Source organism: Peromyscus californicus, unplaced genomic scaffold (genome assembly GCF_007827085.1).
Source record: "Peromyscus californicus insignis strain IS unplaced genomic scaffold, ASM782708v3 Scaffold_4__1_contigs__length_199733344, whole genome shotgun sequence".
NCBI lineage: Eukaryota > Metazoa > Chordata > Mammalia > Rodentia > Cricetidae > Peromyscus > Peromyscus californicus.
The window spans coordinates 32,604,052-32,620,534 of NW_026294562.1; the positions used below are offsets into that span (position 1 = coordinate 32,604,052).

Genomic DNA, 16,483 nt, shown 5'->3' on the forward strand with positions numbered 1-16,483 from the left:
CTCTCTGTAAGTTTGAGGCTAGCCTGGTCTACAGAGTGAGTTCTAGGACAGCCAGAGCTACACAGAGAAACCCTGTCTCAAAAACAAAAACAGAACATTTTTTAAAATTGTGAAACAGCCAGATGAGGTGGCACACACCTTTAATCTCAGCCCTCAGGAGCAGAGGCAGGAGGATCTTTGTGAGTTTGAGGTCAGCCTAGTCTACATGGTGAGTTCTAGGACAGTCAGGGGTACAAAGCCAGACCTTCTCTGTCTCAGAAAAAATGTGAACCAAAGGTGTTTAAACTACTCATGTTTAAGATATCTACTATGGTGTTATTATAATCTGATCAGTTAATAAACAGTGACTGCTGATTAAACAAAAGAAATCGTTTCTTTTTCCTCTTCTGGAGACAGTGCTTAGAGGCACTCTGAATGGTCTGGTGTTTGACAACACCGTTGTAGGCTTTCCTACAATATAGCTTCTAACAAAACTAGGCTGTCTCGGACCCCTGGTAATAGGATTATTTACCTTTATACCAAGAAGGTTGGGAAAGCATGCCAGCCCACATGTGGTGTGCACCCAGGCAGACTTCCAGGGTTCATGTCATAAGACCTAAAGTCCCTATGAGATTGTCTAAAACAAAGAGGCAGTCATCAGGGCTTACTGTGGCCCTGTGTGTACTAAGGGTACCTGTTACAGGATAGGATGTGCTTCCTGATTGAGGAGCAGAAAATCACTGTGAAAGTGTTGAAGGCACAAACACAAAATCAAAAAGCTAATTAAATAGGAAGCTTTTTTTAAGCTAAGAAAAAAAACGGGACAGAGTGGGGTGTAGTGGGGAGGGTTGGAGTGGGGGAGGGATGGGTGTTTGTGACTTTTATGGCACCTAGAGGGATGATCTGTAGCACGCTACTGATAACCTTATCAGCAAATGGAGCTCAGCTCCTTAGTCCTTCATTCACTCATTTTGAGTTAGTGCATAGTCAGCCATGTGCTGCAGATAGAAGTGGATGGAACAGAGCTTGTAAAGTGACTTAGGGCTTAAAGCTACTTGCCATCACATCTGATGACCTCAGTTTGATCCTTAGGACCCACGTGATGGAAGGAGAAAGCCAGTGACCTCCACACACATGCACTGATCATAACCTTGGGAAAGGTACGGTAAGTTGGGGCAGTAAGCACCAAGCGTGTGGTACTCCATTTATATCTTTCCTGACTCCCGGCAGGCATTGCTAGCTGACCACCTTTGCACAGAACCCGACTTTAGCCCGATAATCTCCTCAGTAAAAGATGAAATTATTTGCCACTTCCAGGCCAGGAGAAAGAGGCCCGGAGCAAAAAAGTTCTTTATTTTGTTTCAAGATAAGGTTGTGTAGTTTTCAGGTGTCATTAAATTCCTCTGAACCTGTGATAACCCATGTCTGAAACAGACTTTCATTTTGCATAACCATCCCATACAACTATTGTGGGTCAAAGGGGAATGAGGAAGTGTTTGGAAGATTGAACAGAACAGGACACTCCTAGGAAAGCAGGGAGAGCCCATCACTCACAGAAAACCAAAGGCCCGCCTCTGCCTGCAGGAGAGCTCCATAAGGCATATTTAAGACAGAGGTGATCTGGGCTGGGTCTAGGGTTTGGGTTGGTTGGTTGGTTTGGAGTTTTGAAACAGAGTCTTGCTTGTAGACCATGCTGGCCTCACACTCACTATTGTCCTCTTGCCTCTGCCTCCGGCTAGGATCTTGTCTCAAAGGACTTCTCTTGAGGCAGTGAGATGGCGAAACAGGTAAAGGTACTTACTGTGCAATGTGAGGCCATGAGTTCAATCCCCAGAACCCAGTGGTAGAGTGCCAGCCAGGGTTATGAAGTGTCTACCACCCCCCACCCACACCCCTGCATTAAATTAAAATAAATCAATAAAAAGTGAGTGCAGTAACATTTTTAAAAAGGTTTTCTTCTTACACATAAGGAGGAAGAGAAACACAGTGAGAGAGGAGAAGACACAGCCTGGAGACAGAGGCATGAGGTAAGGCTGCATTCCAGGCAGGAGTGTAACTGGACTGTGCAGTGGGTTACTAGGCATCTGTAGGCCCCACAGTCTCACTCACCTAACAGGACAGTCAACACCCACCCGTCAGGGTTATTGGATGTATAAAATGAGTTCATGTTTATAAGAAGGACCAGTGCGGAGTTGGGCACATAGGAAGGATTTAGCAAACTCAGCAACTTAAATCCCCCCAGCCCCGCCCCCCAACCTCACAACAGTAGGAACTGAATTTCTCATCCATCTATCCATCCTTCCAGCTTCCACTGAACATCCTTACTTTGTGCTGAGCAGGAGAGGGTATATATTGATGTTGGACACTTCTTTGATCTTAGGACCATCAGGAGGGCAAAGATGACTATTTTGTGCAATGTGAATGGAACCCCTCCTCAGCATTCAACCTCTCCCCACAGTTTTACCCCATTCAGCCATCGGGGGCTCCTTTCCTTACAACTCGGATACATGCCCCAGAGGAACAGGTAGACCTCTCTGGCATACATGGGTGTGAGCTCCAAGAAAGAGCCCTTTGTTTGCCGGCACTCTGCACCCTGTATTGAGGCTAGGGAGGGATGAGAGGAGCCCCTCCTTTCTTAGGGAAGTAGCCCGGAAGCCAATAGTTCTAGAATACCCTGACTGGTTCCTCTCTGCAAGTCCCTAGAGTCCTTGTTATTGTCGGTTCCATGTCATCTTACCCTACTGTGAACCCCTATAGTGCTCACCCTGTCCCCCTCTCTATGACACTTTTCCGACTGGGACCTGAAATATAATCACCCTTGTGCATTGGCTTAGTCCCTCACCAGCCCTGCTTGCTCCATCCTGGGTTCCAGGATCTGGCTCAGAGTCCTTCCCTCCACAATCTTCTGCCCTCAGGACAATCTCACTGACCTTAGCTCACTCAGTTTTTATGCTGGGATCAGAGACCTATAACCCTGTATTTACTTTGGGAACAGTGGCCCAGTATTGGGTAACAGTACTTGTAATGACTTTGTAACTCCTTTGAGTGGTGAGAATTAAGTGCATTTAATCCCCAGTCAGGCTCCTAGCAGGTGCAGACATCCCAGGATTTTTATAGAGGCAGCCCAATACACAACTGAAAACTTACTCAAAGTATTGTGAGGTGGTTTTTGCTTTGTAATTTTTAAAAACATTTATTTAGAAAGGGAGGGCATGTATGTGCCCTGGCACACGTAGGAGGGCAACTTGTACAAGTCAGTTCTCTCCTCCTAACACGTGGGGACTGGGGATCGAACCAAGGTTGTCAGACTGGGTATTTCTTTATTCACTGAGCCATCTAGCCAGCCTCATGTGACTTTTTAAAAATAACTCAATTGCAAAATTCTTTAGTGTGAACTACAGAGATGACAGCATCGTGTTACAATGTCAAAAGGTTGGGTATTATGATCAATCCACGAGAGTCTATTTAATGGGTAATAGGGATGTATTAAGATATAAATTAAGGAAATACACTCACGATTACAGAACGGAGTAGACAGCTGAAGTTGCCCTCTGATCTGACCTGGAACAAATCTTCCTCACAGGCAGCAGGGAGAAAGGGCATGTGTCCCTTCTCCCTCTCTTTTTAAGAGGTCACCTAACTCTTAAAGGAAACACCACCTCCTTCGGGCCCTATAGCCCAAGGTCATGGGCGGAGCAAATACCACTACATTTGGGCATCACCCCTCATCTGCCGTATGGTGGAAAGGGTGAGGGAGAGATGCCCTCCCCTGTTCCCCCGCCTCACTGCCTGTGGTGGATGGGAGAGCTTGTCTTGAAGTCATGAGAGTGGGATAGCTGGCCTTGCCCCTCACCAGCTGCAGCACTCTGGAGAACAGGTTCTACACCTCGCCTGGGCAGCACAATAGAGCTGACCCTGTTGGGGGTGCAGGTGAGCCTGCCTGGGAGGCATGAGAGCAGGAGGGCTGACCTCCCCATCTGCCATGTGGTGGCATAGGTGAGGGAAAGATGCCCCTGTCTGTAGATGTAACCAACCGTCTTATTAAATAAGAAACACAGAACCAATGCAAAGAAGAAAGCCAAGAGATCAGAGCTAAGAGCCTTACCCTGCAGCTAGCCTCTTCAGCCAAGAGACCTCTCCGAAAGAGAGCTACTTCCTGTGTGTTTGTCTTTATATAGTCTTTCTGTTCTGCCTTCTCATTGGTTGTAAACCCAAACACATGACTGCCTCGTCACTGCCTGTCTGTAGAGACTTCCAGGTCTTCGATGGTTGGCATTGAGATTAAAGGCGTGTGTCTCCAATGCTGGCTGTATCCCTGAACACACAGAGATCTACCTCATTCCTTTTCACCTGCAGCAGGCCAGAGAGCTGGCCTCAGTAGCACAAGAGTGGGAGAGCTGGCCCTGTAGCTCACTGCCTGCAGCACTTGGGAGAGAGAACCATGCACCTCATCTGGGCAAAACAGTAGAGCTGGCCCTGGTGGTGTGAGTGTGGGTGAGCCAGCCCCAAGCATGTGAGAGCAGGAGAGCTGGCCCTGATCCTTCCTGCCTGATGCAGTGGGTGAGCCAGCCAGGGCAGTGTTGGAGACCTCACCCTGGTGGTGTCAATGAGGGAAAGCTGGCAGGCTGACCAACCCAGCTACCACCCAGGCCCAGAACCAGGCCTATGAGTTGACCACCCCAACACCCACCTCATCTATAAATGGTTGGAGCATGTGAAGGGATTGGACCTGCAGACCGAAAGCTACAGGATCTCCGTGACACAAGGCAGCAACAGGATATCCAAGAAGAGTCCCAGTGAGGGCCCAGTCTCGAGGGTGTAGCAGAAGCCAGAGAGTCATTGCAGTGAGCATTTATAAGTAAAGATGTATGGACTGAAGGATGTATTGTGTGACTCACTGTGTCACACTGCAGCTTCCATGCAGAGACGTCTCTTTTTTCTTTTCTTCTTCTTCTTCTTCTTCTTCTTCTTCTTCTTCTTCTTCTTCTTCTTCTTCTTCTTCTTCTTCTTCTTCCTCCTTCTTCTTTTGATATGGTAGTTGTTTTTGTTTTTTGTTTTTTCTTTTATTTTGCAGGCAGGCTGCAAGGGCAGAGGGCAGATGTGAAGGGGTAGGGAGATGAATGAGATTGGATGCATGATGTGAAACCCACAAAGAATCAATTAAAAAAATTAATAAAAAAAAAGGTTGGGTATACCTGAGTTGACATATGCTTGCTCGACCTATCTCCCCAAAATATGCTCTTACTGGCACAACTTCTTGGAAATGTGACTGTTGTCCTCGTCTGTCTGTCCATCTGTCATCTGTCTATCATGTCACACTGAGATGCAATCCCGATCAAGCTTTGCAAATGCTAGGCAGTGCTTTTTGTCTATAGCCACACTCTGTCCTTGTCTCTGTAGGCAGAGGGGTGGTGACAGAGTCCCACTGTTGCTAGCCTTAGATGCTGCATGCTTCACCACCATCCCTGCCCACCCCTTTGTAAATAGTGCCTTTCATAACCTTTTTAAGGGCACCACCTATTTCCAGCCAGAATCCTGGCTAACGTTGACAATATGTGGAAAAGATGAGCCATTTTCTTTATTGTGTGTACTTAACAGACATAAGCACAGACTGTCTTTTCCCACCCACCTCCAGTGACACAATACCCACAGAAACTGTTTGCTCCCCTTCTCAGATTACTGTGAGAAGGACAGTCCTAGCCCTGGGACAGTGCTACTGAATGTAGCCCCCTGACCCACAACAGAGTCACCCCTTGGGGGCTCATTAGGAGTGCACATTACCGGGCATCCTACATCAACCGACCCTCTTGGGACAAGGCCCCGGGATCTGTTTACATAAACCTTCTGAGCAATTCTTGGGTACACTCAAATTTGAAGACATCTTCCTGGAGAACCGGGTGAGCTGCAGAAGAAGGGGAGGCACCCAGCAGGTGCCCACGACCCTTGCCAGGGCACCCTTAACACCTACTGTCCAGCCTTTGTTTCTCTAGGCCAAGTCACAGTTAGGAACACATAGGAGTTGGGTGCAGAATCCTTGGCACTGTGCCTAAGTGTGGCTGCTTCCTAGTTAGCAGAGCACAGTGCCTGTCAGGACAAGCATGGCTATGGTAGGAGCTTGGCACTGAATTGCCAGGTCTCTCTGAGTTCAGGCTCAGGTCAAGAATAACACAAAGCAGATCAGGACATACTACACCAAGACATGCCTGTTGTTGGTTACTATATTTTTACTCTTTGTACTTTGTCTCTTTTGAGGCCCACCCCCAGCTCCCAAATTAACACACAGAGGCTTATTCTTACTTATGAATGCCCGACTTTAGGTTGGCTTATTTCTAGCCAGCTTTTCTTAACAGAAATTACCCTATCTATCTTTTGCCTCTGGGTTTTTATCTTTCTCTATGCTATTTACCTTTCTTTACTTCTTTTTTTTTGTTTTTTGTTTTTTGTTTTTCGAGACAGAGTTTCTCTGTGTAGCTTTGCGCCTGTCCTGGAACTCACTTGGTAGCTCAGGCTGGCCTCGAACTCACAGAGATCCGCCTGGCTCTGCCTCCCGAGTGCTGGGATTAAAGGCGTGCGCCACCACCGCCCGGCTACCTTTCTTTACTTCTTACTCTGTGGCTGGCTGTGTAACTAGATGGCTGGCCCCTGGTATCCTCCTCTCCTTTTCCTGATCTTCAATCTCTCCTCCCAGATTTCTCCTTCTATTATTCTCTCTGCCTGCCAGCCCCACCTATCCTTTCTCCTGCCTAGCTGTTGGCCGTTCAGCTCTTTATTAGACCAGTCAGGTGTTTTAGACAGGCAAAGCAACACAGTTTCACCAAGTTAAACAAATGCAACATAAGAGTATGCAACACATCTTTGCATTATTAAACAAATGTTCCACAGCATAACCGAATAACACACCTTCAAATAATATTTCACAACACAAGCCACTTTGACACACTGATGATTTTGAGATGGAAGCACTTAAGAAAAGAACCAGCACTGGGAGCACTCCCTGCCTTCCTCCCTTCTCCTAAAGCGGGATACAAATGTCCCTCCATCTCCTGTGCCTGGATAATCGCCCAAGCCCCAGAGCTGAAGAACTGGCCTTACGATAAGTTTGCATAAACAACCTCAAACAATTCTTTCCTCACATATTTCTTGCCACTGCCCTACAGTGTTCCACCTCTAGAGACCCAAACACTCTTGACTTTGTGTGGTTTCTCCTCCACGGTCGCTCACCTTCTGTTGAATATGTTTGTACCAACTTTGGCTTTTCTGGGAAAAAACGATTAGCACTGATAAAGTGGATGACCTTTCTCCTGTCATGTAACTTTTGCCTGTTTAATTTGGAGCCCTTGGCCACTAGACCAATGGGACAGAGGAAAAGAGTGTTCCTTTTGCTACACTCAGGGTTTCTGTTTGAATTACAAAATTCCACCTCAGAGTAGTGAACACGATCCTTTTGTTGCTCTTCGAGTCTCTCTTAGCTTTCTTGTTTCAAAATGCAGATTTGAGATAGCTTAACGAGGCACATATAATACTAGGTTAAAAACAATAAACAGGGGCCATAAGATGACTAACTAGGTGGAGGTGCTTGCCCCAGCAAGCCTGAGTTCCATCCCTGGAGCCCATGAGAAGGTGGAGAGAACTAACTTTACAGACCTCCACATACCTGGTGGCTGCATCCCTACACTGCGAGCGCTAAAAATAAATCTATGAAAAACAAATCCCTAAGATTTGCAAGCTGTTTATTTAAAGCACTGTTCTTTGATTAGCTTCTCACTCCAGTGTTGGAGCGTATGGAAAGCTGCTGCTTACCCATGCTGGAAACACATCTAAAGGGAAGGCTTAAAAACTCAGTGTCCTTTAATCCCAGCACTTGGGAGGCAAGGGGAGGTGGATCTCTGTGAGTTTAAGGCCAGTCTGGTCTACAAAGTGAGTTCCAGGACAATCAGGGCTGTTACACAGAGAAACTGTCTTGAAAAACCTAAAAACAAACAAATAAAAAACCTTAATGTCTACTAGGTTATTTTAGGAGTCTGTAAATTGTGTGTGTATTATGTTTATTATATAACTTATTTTTATATATACATAGAGACAGGGCCTCTCTCTGTAGCTCTGACTAACCTAGAACTCACTACTTTATAGTCCAGAATGTCCTGGAAATCACTGAGATCCACTTCCTCTGTTTTCCCAGTGCTGGAGTTAATGGTATGTGCCACCACTCTTGGCCCCAGATTTAGTGTATGTGTGTGTATGTGTGCGTGTGTATGTGCATGTATGTGTGTGCCACAAGTGTGTAAGTGATCTCACAGGCCAGAAGAGAGCTTTGGATTCTCTGGCACTGAAGATATAAGCAGTTGTGGATCTCCTGACATGGATTCTGGGAACCAAACTCAGGTCTTCTAGAAAAACAGGAAACTCCCTTAAGCACTAAAACATCCCTGAAGCCTTATAGTGTTATTTGCATTTAAAGTTAGTAGATTTGCCACAGAAATTTAGTCAGTGTATATTGACTTCTTGTAGCTGGGCATGAGTATTGCTTAGACCAAGGTAATGGTCATAAACGCCTATATGACTTCAAATTTAGTTTTTACTTTGAAATTGGAGATTCTTCATTTATAAGATTATAAAAAATGTTTCTGGGGCTGGGAGTCTAGTTGGCAGGGTCCTTACCCATCATGAGGGAATCCATATGTTTGGTCTTCACTACACATAAAGGTCTGTGTTGTAGTGCCTGCTCATAATCCTAGCAAAAATTCTCAAAATTAATAGAGAAAGAAATGTAAGAGCTGGGGGTGTGCCTCAGTGGTAGTGCACTTGCCTAGCACTTGTGAGGCCTTGAGTTCATCAATCTCTAATAACACACACACACACACACACACACACACACACACACACACACACTACATACACACACACACACACACACACACACACACCCCCTCCACACACACCCCATATACACCTTTTCCTCACATAGAGCCACACCAAAATTTACTTAAGAAACAAAAGAAGACAGGTAGTGATACACGCCTTTAATCCCAGCACTCAGGAGACAGAGCCAGGTGGATCTCTGTGAGTTTGAGGCCAGCCTGGGCTACAGAGCGAGATCCAGGACAGACTCCAAAACTATACGGAGGAAAAAAAAAAAAGACAGGAACAAAAGAAGCGAGATGAAGTTACAACATTTGATCTAAAATTAATCACAAAGCAACATTAACAAGTCGCCCTAACAAATTAGGGGAAATTTTTATTTCCTAGTCAGTCAGCGACTGTACTCTGCTGTTAAAGACATCTCACATTTTCCAAGAAGCTTTTTTTGTTTTATTGGGATGGGACTGGCCTCAAACTTACTATGCAGTGAGAACTGAGTTGAATTTGTCATCTTTCTGCCTCCTGTACACTAGTATCTGACTCGGTCAACTGCCAGGCCTTGGCTATAAAAAGTGTTTCTTTAAAATTGGTGCGATCCGGAGCCTTCTGCTTTTATAGATTGTTATGGACACGTGCTTTCTCTCAATCTTACTTCTCTTCCGCTTCATCTTTTTTCTAACTTTTGCTTGTTTGAGACGGGGTCTCACTCCCAACCTGTCCTTGAACTCACGATCTTCCTGCAACAGCCTCCCCAGGGCTAGGATTACCTCTTTTCTTTTTCATTCTCTGACTCAAGAGAGAGACAATATATTGATATGTCTTTAAATAATATAATTTAATAATTTATAACAGGTCAGGATAGATTGACAAACATTTGGCTAGGGGGAAAAAGCAGGCTAACAGAATCGAAGAAGAAGAATGGAAGGCAAAGACCGCGGTGGGATCCTCAAAACGCGGTTCGTGGAGTGCTGTATAATTGCTAACAAACTTGGAGCTGGCCTTGAGCTTCGGGGCAGAAGGAACCAGGAAGGAATAAATCAATTGTAAGATTCATTCTGTGCACAAATTAGAAACACCCTAGAGACTTTGCCTGACATCAGCACCTCAGATAGATGTCGGGCACCTGTCCTGAGGGACCTGCAAGAGGGGGCAGGTTAGCCAAGGTCTCCCCGCTCTGGCTTTGGTGCTTCCTCCTCCCCAATGTGTGAAGGATGGACTTGGCGTTCTGTAGCTCTGAGATTTTCAGGGGCCCAGACCCTAACTTCCTCCCAGAGTCCACAGCTAGGGCATAGGCAAAGTGTTGAGATCACCCTCCCTCTGAGCTGTGGGGTTGTTTTCTAAACCGCTGTTTACACGGGCATGCATTGCCAATCATGATGGCACTTTAGATAACTTGAGAAACATTACAAAGTTATGATTACTGAGGTGCCACTCAGATTAACAGAATATAGACCATTAGAAATGGGCTCCAGTTAGCCTTAGGTACAGTGGGAATAGGAAAGTGCTGACAGCTGGATCCCTGGGGGGATTGTACTGGACCTTGCATCAGTCACTTGGTCAGACCGCACTCTCCCTCCCAAGCATCTCAGGCTCAGAGATTCTGTATTACAGACAAGAGCTCCAGGGTCTTTTCACGCAGTGGATTCATAGACACAGTGGTCCAATCCACTGAGTTTACTGAAGGAGGATCTGGATTCCGGTCTGCCCTGAGCCCAGCAGCCTGTGAGACTGTTCCAGGCTCCAACTTGAGCAATGAGCACTGTGGTTTGCTTTCTTCTTTGGTGAAATGGTTAGAGAAATGGTCAGCTGCACGAATATCTGGATGACACATGGATTTTCAGTTGAGTCCCAAATAGAAAAGAGCTCCACGGGTCAGGGGCTGGAGCCCACTCAGTTTCTGCATTTCCAGCACATAGATCAATGTGACACACAGTAGACACTCAGGTAGACTAAAAAATGACTCCTATTTGGGAAAGCAGACTAAAAAGTACATTGGTGGCCACTAAGTATGAATTTTTACTAAGGTGTGAGGGGCAGGACTGAAACCCATGGCGCCTCATTAATATCCTGAAATTCTGGGTTCATTATTTTCACATGGCCTTGGTGAGCACAATGATGCATGTGATCTTAGAGCATGGCAGAAGTGTGTTCGTTGGCCTGTTTTCTGCTGTCGTGTGTCAGAATGTGGGTGGGTTTATACATGATTTGGCTAGAAGATATTTAGACTAATACTCACTAGCATAAGAACTTCTATAGGAACCCAAGGTGTGAAAGATTAAGCAGACTTACCTATTTTTTTTATAACATATGTGGTTCTCAAGTAAACCTGTTGTAACACCATGAGATTAATTTTTAATATGATATTTTAATTTATTCTTTGAGAATTTCATATATGCGTACAATGTATTTCAATCATACTCCCCTCATTCTCCCTTCTAACTCCTCCCAGATTCCCTCCTCACATGACCCTCTCTACTTCATATCTTATTCTAAGTTTTTAAAAACTTTGTAGCCCACTGAGTCCACCTAGTACCACCCCTGTGTGCAGGGGTGTGGGGCCATCCATTTAAGGATGCAACCTACCAGGGACACACCTCTACAGAAAACCAACTCTCCCTCTCCTAGCAACCATCAATCGCCAATAGTTTCTCAGCTAGGGGTGGGAGCTTGTATGCCCCTCCTCCATCCAAAAGCATGGGTTTTATTAACCAAGAACAACAGACAGTTTATTGAAATCTGGGGGGTTTTTTTGGTTTTTTTTTTTTTTTTTTTTTTTGGTTTTTCAAGACAGGGTTTCTCTGTGTAGCTTTGCACCTTTCCTGGAACTCACTTGGTAGCCCAGACTGGTCTCGAACTCACAGAGATCCACCTGGTTCTGCCTCCCGAGTGCTGGAATTAAAGGCATGTGCCACCACCACCCAGCAAATTGTTTGTTTTAAGACAAGGCCTGGTATAGCTCAGGCTGACCTCAAACTAAACTCATGGCTGAGGATGACCTTGAATTTTTGATCCTCCTGCTTCTACCTCCCAAGTGCTGGAATTACAGGCATGCACCACCACTAGCTGGAAATATCATCTTTCAAATAGCAACCAAACCAAGACCTTGTTTATGTGAAATGTCTGTGTTTAGTACACACAAAACCATATTAAGACAGAGGAAGTGCACAGAGTGAGGACTGGGTCAAGGCCTGGGCTGGGGCTTGGCTTTATTGCTGGCCTGAAACTCAGTATGTTCCTTGGCCAAATCAGTTCCTTTCCCTAGGCCCTGCTTTTAGTACATAAAATGGGGCAGATGGTTCTCTCTAATGTCCATTCAATCTCTCACAGGCTTAGAGTGTCGCAAACTACCTGGTAGAACTCAGCTACCAACTGCTTCCAAATACTAAGTTTGGGGCATTTGGGTTGTGGGGTGGAGGCAGAAAGAGGTCATTTAGCTCCGTGGTTAAGAGTTCAGCTCTAAGCACAAAAACAAAACAACTTACAGTTCCCCACATCTACATGGAAATCAGAACGTGAACAGCAACAAATAAATGAACCACCGACTAAAACCATTGACGAGCCTTTCTTCCTACTCTTCCTTATATCACGGTGTGCAGGTTTCCTGGGATGACTCTAAAATGACCACGAACTTGTTGGCTTAAAATACAAACGTACATGCATCACTATACAATGACTGGCAGGGCTCCTGTCACTCTGGAGTCCCAGAGGAGAGGAGTCTATATCCTTCTTTGCAGCCCCAGGAGACTGCCAGTGTGTCAACTCTGCTTCCATCCCTCACTCCCCTGCCTCCTGCTTCCTTTATAAGGACTCTCAGGTCCCCTACCTACCCTGGGGAATCTAATATAATCTTCACATCAAGGGCCTAGGTAGCTAGTTAGAAATCAGCAGGAAATGGACCCCTCCCTCATAATCAGCAGGTATAAAACTTAAAGGCTGGTGCTACACGACTAATTACTGGCTTGAGGACTTGAGTCATATCTTTGGCCACAAGAGGACATATGCAATCTTGAATTCATACCCAGAAATAATTCCCTAAAGCCGGCAGCTAGCCAACACTAGCGCTAGGAGCCTAAGCCTAAGAGTATCACAGAGCTGGAGGCTTTCGGATGAATAACAGAGATAGCCCACTGCCCTCTTGTGTAAGAGTCTACCCAGGCGGGCCTGGCAACGACTTGCTCAGGACAAAGACCCTCAGGAGAAGCTGCTTGTTCCAGAGCCTTCTGAAACAGTGTCAAGGCTGGCCTAGAATGTTCCACCCAATGGTCTCTTTAACAGTTGTCCACTCTCACCCTTGAGAATGCTCACTTTATTCTGTAATCCCCTCCACCTCTCTTCTACATGACACTGTATCTCATCTGAATTATTTTGACAGAGATGGCAAGGTTCAGGGAGCTAAAGTTACTTCAGGGAGACCTGGGAGAAGGGGGTAAGATAGATCCTGGTGACATCTGCTTGTTCTCACTGGTTTCAGTTGGATTTCCTTTGTCTTCATCATGGCAAAGCATGGACTTCTGCTCCTGGAATTGAGACCACACAATTCCCTGCTCCTTCATACTCACAGCTTCCCTCATCGCGTGCATTTCTGCACTGCCTGTTGGGTCTCCCTTGCCTTCCTATTTTAGATACTATGTGCCTCAGTTCCCTTGCTTTTGCTATCCATGCTAACCCGTCCTTTTCTAAAGGGGGCAGAAGTGACTTATGCTCATGTACTATTTCCTAGGTGTCCATGTTGCCATGTGATAAGGTCGACGCATTGGGTTGAATTGGTAAGTATTAGATTAAAGAGGTATTACCAGACCTCAAGTGGTGAATTCATTTGTTTTTGAGGCATTCATTTGGTATAATGCACCAATGGATCCTGAAGAGAGCTTAAAGAATCCTCTGTGATCACTTGCCTCCAAAATATCATGACCAGAATATATGGTTTTTCTTTTTGGGTTTCCTGTGAATTGCTTCAGGACCTATAGGAAGGAAATTCATAGTATACCTAAGAGAAGCAACTGTACTTTTACTGTGTACCAACAAAACTAAGATGAGTGTCTATGTGAAACTTGCTTTCTGTCAGCCAAGGAAATTCTGGAGTCAGGTCAGTCACATTACACTTGATTTCCAGGCCTCTGTGTGAAGGGTAGAGGGTGGTCCAGTCATTCACTGGTGTTTTGATGAGGCTCAAGTGGAAGGATGCATTCTCCTTGAGCACCTTGTATTCTTTCTGTACAAGATGGGTAACTTGCCTTCAATCCCTGTCTGTTCACCTTTAGAATACATCCATCATAATTTCGACCTTAAAAACTGAAAGTCACCTGAGAGTTCAGTTTTGTTTACCTCTTTTGCAAATGGTTGGGCAAATGTTCCAGAGTAAGAGATCCAGATTTGTGCAATGAGTGAATGTAGTCAGAAGTTTTCCTGTGTCCCACCTGGTCCTGCATCTGCTGAGATCCAAATAAACACACAGAGGCTTATAACAATTATGAATTGCATGGCCATGGCCTATGGCTCAATTTTCTTGCTAACTAGCTCTTATAACTAAACTCAGCCCATTTCTATCAATCTATATGTCGCCACATGTTCCGTGGCTTTACCTGTGTGCCATTACATGCTGATCCCTGGATGGCAGGATGGCATCACTCCGCTTCTCCTTTCTCTTTCTCCTATCTCTCTTGGATTTTCCCACCTGGCTCAATCCTTCCCTGCCATAGGCCAATGCACCTTTATTTATCAACCAATCAGAGCAACACATATTCACAGCATACAGAAAGACATCCCATAGAATTTCCCCTTTTCTATCTAATCAAAAAGGAAGGTTTTAACTTTAATCTAGTAAAATTACATATAATAAAACAGTTATCAAGCAAGAATTAAATTACAATATCTAGTCTATATTTGGTAAATTCAAAGAAAATATTCTATTTATCCTATATTTGTGAGTCTAAGGTTTCATATCTAACTTATCTTTTATCATAACCAAGGAAAATTATAACTATTTAGGCTTCAACTACATCAAAGACCCCAGAAGGATATATTATTAACCTAACTAAACAGGAAGTACACTGTATGCAACTTCCAAAAATCTATAATGACAGAGACAGCTGGCTGCCTGGACAGTCACCCAAAGTTCCTCTGTAACGTTGGGGCATCCATCTTTAGCCTATAGGTCTAGAGTCTCTCATTCACTTCTCTGTGTTCTGTAGAATATCTGGCAGTCTCCTCTTCGAAGCAGGAACCTGAAGGAACATCTTGTCTTGCAAAGTTCAGTGGTCACCTTCCTATGTGTCCTGTATGTCCATTTTATACAACATACTGTCAAGCATTTGACTCAAGGGCACTTTTTTGCCCAGTGGCTAACTTTTGCCACAAAGAAAGCAAACTCCATAATGAGTTTCTTCAATGCCCATTATCTTCTCTGAAGTAGGTTGGTGCTGCCAGGAGCAGACATGTCTCATTGTCCAGGAAAGTCAAAGTTTTTAAAACATTTTAAATGCCATATTTTGTAGATCTTCAAAGTGTTTGAAGATTACATACTTAATTGAAATATATCTATGTATTTATAGAAAACTTAACTAATGTGACTATAAGTTTGATTATCATAGATGACTAATTATTAATCTGTATTTCTTAATTATACATTACAATTTCAGATGAGCTGTACAAACATAATACCTTAAACAAGAGTAAAAATATATACACAATATAACAAAATTAACTTTAAATTTGTATCAATAAACTAAAATCTATAGCATTGTGAAACATTTCAAACAAGTTGTTACTCTTTAAAAGTAGATTCAATAACCTACCCTTTCATCCTATCATACCTATATCAAATGAAACTTGGAATTTAAGTTAGATATTAGAGCAGTATGACCAATAATGGGCCACTTAAGCTTTTTAATGGCACCTTCCAGCTAGGTTTGTCTTGTAAAAGACAAAAAGTGGTCAGGTGTATTTATTTATTTTTTGTTGTTGTTGTTGTTTGTTTGTTTTTATGACATTAAGAGAAATACGTAAATGACCCTAGGGATTATTATAAAGGAAAGTAAGTGAGAAACGAACTAACAAGTATGAGAAAGAGAGCCTGAAGTGTAGAAACACATTTCTAGTGGGGGAAAATAAATGCCTTTGGCTTAAAAAAAAATATGGTAAAATACAGTTTTGTTCTACAAGAGAAAGATTGTTCCAAAATAGAAATAGAGTTGAAGACGGGGCTAGAGGGCTGTTGCAAGAAGGCTTGTAGCAGTTAAGACGACAATGGATGAAGTTGACTGTAACTGAGGGTCATTAAAAATTCCCGAGGTCAGCCGGGCGGTGGTGGCGCACGCCTTTAATCCCAGCACTCGGGAGGCAGAGCCAGGCGGATCTCTGTGAGTTCGAGGCCAGCCTGGACTACCAAGTGAGTCCCAGGAAAGGCACAAAGCTACACAGAGAAACCCTGTCTCGAAAAACCAAAAAAAAAAAAAAAAAAAAAAAATTCCCGAGGTCATGGGCTATGGAGACAGCTCATGATGAATGTGCTTGCCGTACAAGCATGAGACCTGAATTCAGATCCCCAGAGTGCATGTGAAAACCAGACACTGCAGTATGCACCTGCAATCCCAGGATACCTATAGCCAGATGGGAGGTAGCCAGGGCAGAATCCCTGACGTCCATG

The 16,483-nt window shown here is 44.4% G+C and overlaps 1 pseudogene; it reads left to right on the forward strand.

The window, feature by feature from the left end:
* The first annotated feature begins 433 nt into the window (after window positions 1–433).
* Window positions 434–766, forward strand: LOC128095364 (60S ribosomal protein L34-like; annotated as a pseudogene).
* The last annotated feature ends 15,717 nt before the right edge of the window (window positions 767–16,483 follow it).